This window comes from Hordeum vulgare, chromosome 7H (genome assembly GCF_904849725.1).
Source record: "Hordeum vulgare subsp. vulgare chromosome 7H, MorexV3_pseudomolecules_assembly, whole genome shotgun sequence".
Classification (NCBI taxonomy): domain Eukaryota; kingdom Viridiplantae; phylum Streptophyta; class Magnoliopsida; order Poales; family Poaceae; genus Hordeum; species Hordeum vulgare.
In genome coordinates, this window is record NC_058524.1 from 487,142,273 (window position 1) to 487,151,989 (window position 9,717).

A 9,717-nucleotide genomic window follows, 5' to 3' on the forward strand; every position below is an offset into this window, starting at 1 on the left:
TTTGAACTCTTTCAAAAACTTGTCAAGGTATGCATCTTGTTGAAACTTCTATTAAGCGTTTTCGATCTATCTCCATAGATCTTTGATGCTCAACGTTCAAGTAGCGTAATCCAGGTACTCCTTTGAAAACTTCTTTCAAACAACCTTGTATGCTTTACAGAAATTCTACATTACTTCTGATCCACAATATGTCAACCACATATACCTATCAGAAATTCTATAGTGCTCCCACTCACTTCTTTGGAAATACAAGTTTCTCATAAACCTTGTACACACCCAAAATCTTTGATCATCTCATCAAAGTGTATATTCCAACTCCGAGATGCTTGCACCAGTCCATTGAAGGATCACTGGAGCTTGCATACTTGCTAGTATATTTAGGATCGACAAAACCTTCTCGTTGTATCACATACAATGTTTGCTCAAGGAAACCGTCGAGAAAACAATGTTTTGACATCCTACGTGCAATATTTCATAAATAATGCATCAACAACTAACATAATTCCAACAGACCTTTAGCATCGCTACGAGTGAGAAAGTCTCATCATAGTCAACTGTTTGATCTTGTCGAAAACATCTTTGCGACAAGTCGAGCTTTTCTTAATAGTGACTTATCACCATCATCGTCTGTCTTCTTTTAAAGATCCATCTTTACTCAATAGTCTTATGACCATCAAGTAGTTCTTTCAAAGTCTACACTTTGTTTTCATACATGGATCCTCTCTCGGATTTCATGGCTTCCAGCCATTTGTCGGAATCTGGGCCCACCATCGCTTTCTCCATAACTCGTAGGTTCACTGTTGCTCAACAACATGACCTCCAAGACAGGGTTACCGTACTACTCTGCAGCAGTACGCGACCTTGTCGACCTACGAGGTTTGTAGTAACTTCATTCGAAGCTCAATGATCACCATCATCAGCTTCCACTTCAATTGGTGTAGGCGCCACAGGAACAACTTCCTATGCCCTGCTACACACTGGTTGAAGTGATGGTTCAATAACCTCATCAAGTTCTACTACCCTCCCACTCAATTCTTTCGAGAGAAACCTTTCCTCGAGAAAGGATCCGTTTCTAGAAACAAACACTTTGCTTTCGGATCTGAGATAGGAGATGTACCCAACTGTTTTGGATATCCTATGAAGATGCATTTATCCGCTTTGGGTTCGAGCTTATCAGACTGAAACTTTTTCACATAAGTGTCGAAGCCCCAAACTTTCAAGAAACGACAGTTTAGATTTCTCTAAACCTCAGTCTATACTGTGTCATCTCAACGGAAATACGCGGTGCCCTATTTAAAGTGAATGCGGTTGTCTCTAATGCATAACCCATAAACGATAGTGGTAATTCGATGAGAGACATCACAGCATGCACCATACTAAATAGTGCGTGGCTATGATGTTCAGACACATCATCACACTATGATGTTCCAGGTGGCATGAACTGTGAAACAACTTCCATATTGTCTTAACTGTGTACCAAAAACTCGTAACTCAGATATTCATTTCTATGATCATATCGTAGACAGTTCATCCTCTTGTTACGACGAACTTCACTCTGAAATGGAATTGAACTTTTCAGTATTTCAGACTTGTGATTCATTAAGTAAATACTCCTGTATCTACTCAAGTCGTCAGTGAAGTAAGAACATAATGATATCCACTGCGTGCCTCAGCACTCATTGGACTGAATACATCAAAATGTATCACTTCCAACAAGTTACTATCTTGTTTCATCTCAATGAAAACAAGGCCTTGCTCATGTGGTATGATTTGCATGTCACTAGTGATTCGCAATCAGGTGAGTAAAGACCCATCAGCATGGACCCTCTTCATGCAATTTATACTAACATGACTCAAGCGGCAGTGCCACAAGTAAGTGGTACTATCATCATTAACTCGTATCTTTTGGCACCAATGTGTAACACTACAATCGAGATTCAATAAACCATTGAAGGTGATTATTCAAGCAAATAGAGTAACCATTATTCTCTTTGAATGAATAATCGTATTGCAATAAACACGATCCAATCATGTTCATGCCTAACGCAAGCACCAAATGACAATTATTTAGGTTCAACACCAATTCCGATGGTAGAGGGAGCGTGCGACGTTTGATCATATCAACCTTGGAAACACTTCCAACACGTATCGTCACCTCGCCTTTAGCTAGTCTCCGTTTATGTCGTAGCTTTCATTTCGCGTTACTAATCACTTAGCAACCGAACCGGTATCCAATACCCTTGTGCTACTAGGAGTACTAGTAAAGTACACATCAACATTATGTATATCAAATATACTTCTCTCGACTTTTGCCAGCCTTCTTATCTACCAAGTATCTAGAGTTGCTCCGCCTCAGTGACTATTCCCCTTATTACAGAAGCACTTAGTCTCGGGTTTGGGTTTAATCTTGGGTCTCTTCATTAGCGCAGCAACTGTTTTGCCGTTTCACGAAGTATCCCTTCTAGCCCTCGCCTTTCTTGAAACTTAGTGGTTTTCCAAACCATCAACTATTGATGCTCCTTCTTGATTTCTACTTTCGCAGTGTCAAACGTCGCGAATCGCTCAAGGATCATTGTATCTATCCTTGATATGTTATAGTTCATCACGAAGCTCTCAAAGCTTGGTGGCAGTGACTTTTGGAGAACCATCACTATCTCATCTGGAAGATTAGCTCCCACTTGATTCAAGTGATTGTCGTACTCAGACAATCTGAGCACATGCTCAACGATTGAGCTTTTCTCCTTTACTTTGTGGTCAAATAATCTTGTTGAAGGTCTCGTACCTCTTAACAAGGGCACAAGCATGAAATCACAATTTCATCTCTTTAGAACATCACTTATGTTCCGTGATGTTTTAAAACGTTTTCGGTGCCTTGCTTCTAAGCCATTAAGTACTTTGCACTGAACTATCGTGTAGTCATCAGAAACGTGTATGTCGGATGTTCACAGCATCCACAGACGACGCTCGAGGTGCAGCACACCGAGTGGTGCATTAAGGACATATGCCTTCTGTGCAGCAAAGAGGACAATCCTCGGTTTTACAGACTCAGTCTGCAAAGTTTGCTACTATCAATTTTCAACTAAATTTTCTCTAGGAACATATAAGAACAGTAGAGCTATAGCGCAAGCTACATCGTAATTCGCAAAGACCATTAGACTATGTTCATGACAATTAGTTCAATTAATCATATTACTTAAGAACTCCCACTCAAAAAGTACATCTCTCTAGTCATTTGAGTGGTACATGATCCAAATCCACTATCTCAAGTCCGATCATCACGTGAGTCGAGAATAGTTTCAGTGGTAAGCATCTCTATGCTAATCATATCAACTATACGATTCATGCTCGACCTTTCGGTCTCATGTGTTCCAAGGCCATGTCTGCACATGCTAGGCTCGTCAAGCTTAACCCGAGTGTTCCGCATGCGCAACTGTTTTGCACCCGTTGTATGTGAACGTTAAGTCTATCACACCCGATCATCACGTGGTGTCTCGAAACGACGAACTGTAGCAACGGTGCACAGTCGGGGAGAACACAATTTCGTCTTGAAATTTTAGTGAGAGATCACCTCATAATGCTACCATCGTTCTAAGCAAAATAAGGTGCATAAAAGGATTAACATCACATGCAATTTATAAGTGACATGATATGGCCATCATCACGTGCTTCTTGATCTCCATCACCAAAGCACCGGCACGATCTTCTTGTCACCGGAGTCACACCATGATCTCCATCATCATGATCTCCATCAACATGTCGCCATCGGGGTTGTCGTGCTACTCATGCTATTACTACTAAAGCTACGTCCTAGCAAAATAGTAGACGCATGTGCAAGCACACACGTTAGTTATAAAGACAACCCTATGGCTCCTGCCGGTTGCCGTACCATCGACGTGCAAGTCGATATTATCTATTACAACATGATCATCTCATACATCCAATATATCACATCACATCGTTGGCCATATCACATCACAAGCATACCCTGCAAAAACAAGTTAGACATCCTCTAATTTTGTTGTTGCATGTTTTACGTGGTGACCAAGGGTATCTAGTAGGATCGCATCTTACTTACGCAAACACCACAACGGAGATATATGAGTTGCTATTTAACCTCATCCAAGGACCTCCTCGGTCAAATCCGATTCAACTAAAGTTGGAGAAACCGTCACTTGCCAGTCATCTTTGAGCAAAGGGGGTTACTCGTAACGATGAAACCAGTCTCTCGTAAGCGTACGAGTAATGTCGGTCCAAGCCGCTTCAATCCAACAATACCGCGGAATCAAGAAAAGACTAAGGAGGGCAGCAAAACGCACATCACCGCCCACAAAAACTTTTGTGTTCTATTCGAGAAGACATCTACGCATGAACCTAGCTCTGATACCACTGTTGGGGAACGTCGCATGGGAAACAAAAAATTTCCTACGCGCACGAAGACCTATCATGGTGATGTCCATCTACGAGAGGGGATGAGCGATCTACGTACCCTCGTAGACCGCACAGCAGAAGCGTTAGAGAACGCGGTTGATGTAGTGGAACGTCCTCACGTCCCTCGATCCGCCCCGCGAACAATCCCGCGATCAGTCCCACGATCTAGTACCGAACGGACGGCACCTCCGCGTTCAGCACACGTACAGCTCGACGATGATCTCGGCCTTCTTGATCCAGCAAGAGAGATGGAGAGGTAGAAGAGTTCTCCGGCAGCGTGACGGCGCTCCGGAGGTTGGTGATGATCTTGTCTCAGCAGGGCTCCGCCCGAGCTCCGCAGAAACACGATCTAGAGGAAAAACTATGGAGGTATGTGGTCGGGCAGCCATGAGAAAGTCGTCTCAAATCTGCCCTAAAAGCCCCATATATATATAGGAGGAGGGAGGGGGACCTTGCCTTGGGGTCCAAGGGATCCCCAAGGGGTCGGCCGAGCCAGGGGGGAGGACTCTCCCCCCCCAAACCGAGTCCTACTTGGTTTGGTGGCAGGGAGTCCTTCCCCCTTCCCACTTCTTCCTTTTTTTTTCTTTCCTTTGATTTTCTCTCTCTTGGCGGATAGGGGATTGGTGGGCTGTCCCACCAGCCCACTAAGGGCTGGTGTGACCCCCCCAAATGCCTATGGGCTTCCCCGGAGTGGGTTGCCCCCCTCCGGTGAACTCCCGGAACCCATTCGTCATTCCCGGTACATTCCCGGTAACTCCGAAAACCTTCCGGTAATCAAATGAGGTCATCCTATATATCAATCTTCGTTTCCGGACTATTCCGGAAACCCTCGTGACATACGTGATCTCATCCGGGACTCCGAACAACATTCGGTAACCAACCATATAACTCAAATACGCATAAAACAACGTCGAACCTTAAGTGTGCAGACCCTGCGGGTTCGAGAACTATGTAGACATGACCCGAGAGACTCCTCGGTCAATATCCAACAGCGGGACCTGGATGCCCATATTGGATCCTACATATTCTACGAAGATCTTATCGTTTGAACCTCAGTGCCAAGGATTCGTATAATCCCGTATATCATTCCCTTTGTCCTTCGGTATGTTACTTGCCCGAGATTCGATCGTCAGTATCCGTATACCTATTTCAACCTCGTTTACCGGCAAGTCTCTTTACTCGTTCCGTAATACAAGATCCCGCAACTTACACTAAGTTACATTGCTTGCAAGGCTTATGTGTGATGTTGTATTACCGAGTGGGCCCCGAGATACCTCTCCGTCACACGGAGTGACAAATCCCAGTCTTGATCCATACTAACTCAACGAACACCTTTGGAGATACCTGTAGAGCATCTTTATAGTCACCCAGTTACGTTGCGACGTTTGATACACACAAAGCATTCCTCCGGTGTCCGTGAGTTATATGATCTCATGGTCATAGGAACAAATACTTGACACGCAGAAAACAGTAGCAACAAAATGACACGATCAACATGCTACGTCTATTAGTTTGGGTCTAGTCCATCACATGATTCTCCTAATGATGTGATCCCGTTATCAAGTGACAACACTTTGCCTATGGTCAGGAAACCTTGACCATCTTTGATCAACGAGCTAGTCAACTAGAGGCTTACTAGGGACAGTGTTTTGTCTATGTATCCACACAAGTATTGTGTTTCCAATCAATACAATTATAGCATGGATAATAAACGATTATCATGAACTAAGAAATATAATAATAACTAATTTATTATTGCCTCTAGGGCATATTTCCAACAGCAACAACAAATTAGAGGATGTCTAACTTGTTTTTGCAGGGTATGCTTGTGATATGATATGGCCAATGACGTGATGTGATACATTGGATGTGTGAGATGATCAGGTTGTAATAGTTAATATCGACTTGCACGTCAATGCTACGGCAACCGGCAGGAGCCATAGGGTTGTATTTAAACTAACGTTTGTGTTTGCAAATATGTTTGCTATATTGCTAGGTCGTAGCTTTAGTAGTAATAGAATAGATAGCACGACAACCTCGATGGCGACACTATGATGGAGATCATGGTGCGGCGCCGGTGACAAGAAGATCATGTCGGTGCTTTGGTGATGGAGATCAAGAAGCACAAGATGATGGGCATATCATGTCACTTATGAATTGCATGTGATGTTAATCCTTTTATGCACCTTATTTTGCTTAGAACGACGGTAGCATTATAATGTGATCTCTCACTAAAATTTCAAGATGAAATTGTGTTCCCCCCGACAGTGCACCGTTGCGACAGTTCGTCGTTTTGAGACACCACGTGATGGTCGGGTGTGATAGACTCAACATTCACATACAACGGGTGCAAAACAGTTGCACACGTGGAACACACGGGTTAAACTTGACGAGCCTAGCATGTGCAGACATGGCCTCGGAACACATGAGACCGAAAGGTCGAGCATGAATCATATAGTTGATATTATTAGCATAGAGATGCTTACCACTTAAACTATTCTCAACTCACGTGATGATCGGACTTGAGTTAGTGAATTTGGATCATGTACCGCTCAAATGATTAGAGAGATGTACTTTTTGAGTGGGAGCTTATCAGTAATTTGATTAGTTAAACTCAAATTATCTTAAACATAGTCTAAGTCCACTTTGCAATATTTGTGTTGTAGATCAATGGCTCACCCAACAGTCACCCTGAATTTTAATACGTTCCTAGAGAAAGCTAAGTTGAAAGATAATGGAAGCAACTTTGTAGACTGGGCTCGTAATCTAAAGCTGCTCCTGCAAGCTGGGAAGAAGGATTATGTCCTTAATGCTATGCTAGGAGATGAACCACCCGTTAATTCTAGCCAAGATGTTTTGAACGCCTCGTTAACACGTAAGGAGGATTACTCAGTAGTTCAATGTGCAGTCTTGTATGGCTTAGAGACGGGACTTCAACATCGCTTTGAGCGTCATAGAGCATATGAGATATTTCAGGAGTTGAAGTTTATCTTTCAGAAGAACGCTCGGATCGAGAGGTATGAGACCCCTGATAAATTCTATGCTTGCAAGATGGAGGAGAATTCGTTTGTCAGTGAACATGTGCTCAAAATGTCTGGGTACTCAAACCGTCTAGCTGAGCTGGGGATTGAACTCCCGCAAGAGGCTATCACTGATAGAATTCTTCAATCACTGCCACCTAGCTATAAGAGCTTTGTGTTGAACTATAACATGCAAGGGATGAACAAGTCACCCGGCGAGTTATTCGCGATGCTGAAAGTCGCAAAGTCAGAACTCTGGAAAGAGCATCGAGTGTTGATGGTCAATAAGACCACTGGTTTCAAGAGAAACGACAAAGGCAAGAAGGGTAACTCCAAGAAGAGCGGCAAGCCTGTTGCCAATCCGACGAAGAAACCCAAGGCTGGACCTATGTGTGAAATAGAGTGTTGTTATTGCAAGGGACTGGGTCACTGGAAGCGCAACTATCCCAAGTATTTGGCTGATAAGAAGGCGGCCAAGGAAGAATCAGGTATATTTGATATACATGTTATTGATGTGTACTTAACCAACTCTCGTAGTAGTGTGTGGGTATTCGATACCGGTTTTGTTTCTCATATTTGCAACTCGAAGCAGGAATTGCGGTATAAACGAAGGGTGGCGAAGGATGAAGTGACGATGCACGTGGGAAATGGTTCCAAGGTTGATGCAATCGCCATCGGCACAGTCTCACTTCAGTTACCATCAGGATTGGTTATGAACTTAAATAATTGTTATTTAGTGCCTGCGTTAAGCATGAACATTATATCTGGATATTTTTTATTGCGAGATGGTTACTCGTTTAAGTCAGAGAATAATGGTTGTTCTATTTCTATGAGTAATATCTTTTATGGTCATGCACCCAATGTGAGAGGCTTGTTCATATTGAATGTTGATAGCGATGATACACATATACATAACATTGAGACCAAAAGATGTAGAGTTAACAATGATAACGCCATGTTTTTGTGGCACTGCCGCTTAGGTCCTATTGTTGTAAAGCTCATGAGAAAACTCCATTCCAATGGGCTTTTGGAGTCACTTGATTTTGAATCACTTGACACGTCCAAACCATGCCTCATGGGCAAGATGACTAAGACTCCGTTCTCCGGAACAATGGAGCGTGCAAGTGACTTGGCGGAGATCATACATACCGATGTGTGCGGTCCAATGAGTGTGGAGGCGCGCGACGGATATTGTTATTTTCTCACCTTCACTGACGATTTGAGTAGGTATGGATATATCTACTTGATGAAGCACAAGTCTGAAACGTTTGAGAAGTTCAAGCAATTTCAGAGTGAAGTTGAAAATCATCGTAACAAGAAGATCAAGTTCCTACGTTCTGATCGTGGGGGTGAATATCTGAGTTTCGAGTTTGGTGCTCACTTAAGACAACGTGGAATTGTTTCACAGTTGACACCGCCTGGAACACCATAGCGAATGGTGTGTTCGGACGTCGTAATCGTACTTTGTTAGAAATGGTGCGATCTATGATGTCTCTTACCAATTTGCCGTTATCGTTTTGGGGTTATGCATTAGAGACAGCTGCATTCACTTTAAATAGGGCACCATACAAATCTGTTGAGACGACACCATACAAGCTGTGGTATGGCAAAAGACCGAAGTTGTAGTTTCTTAAAGTTTGGGGATGTGATGCTTATGTCAAAAAGCTTCAGCCTGAAAAGCTGGAACCCAAAGCGGAAAAGTGTGTCTTCATAGGTTACCCAAAAGAGACAGTTGGGTACACCTTCTATCTGAAATCCGAGGGCAAAGTGTTTGTTGCTAAGAACGAAGCTTTTCTTGAGATGGAGTTTCTCTTGAAAGAATTGAGTGGGAGGAAGATAGAACTTGATGAGGTTGTTGAACCTCTAATCCCTCTAGAAGGTGGCGCAGGGCAAGGGGAAACCCCTGTTGCTGCGGTGCCGGTTGAGGAGCAAGTTGATGATGATGATCAAGAAACTTAGGATCAAGTTGCTATCGGACCTCGCGGGTCGACAAGATCACGTACTACTCCTGAGTGGTACGGTAATCATGTCTTATCAATCATGTTGTTAGACAACAATGAACCTGCGAATTATGAAGAAGCAATGGTGGGCCCGGATTCCAACAAATGGCTGGAGGCAATGAAGTCCGAGGTAGGATCTATGTATGAAAACAAAGTATGGACTTTGGAAGTATTACCTGAAGGCCGCAAGGCTATTCAGAACAAATGGATCTTTAAGAAGAAGACAGACACAGACGGTAATGTGACCGTTTATAAAGCTCAACTTGTGC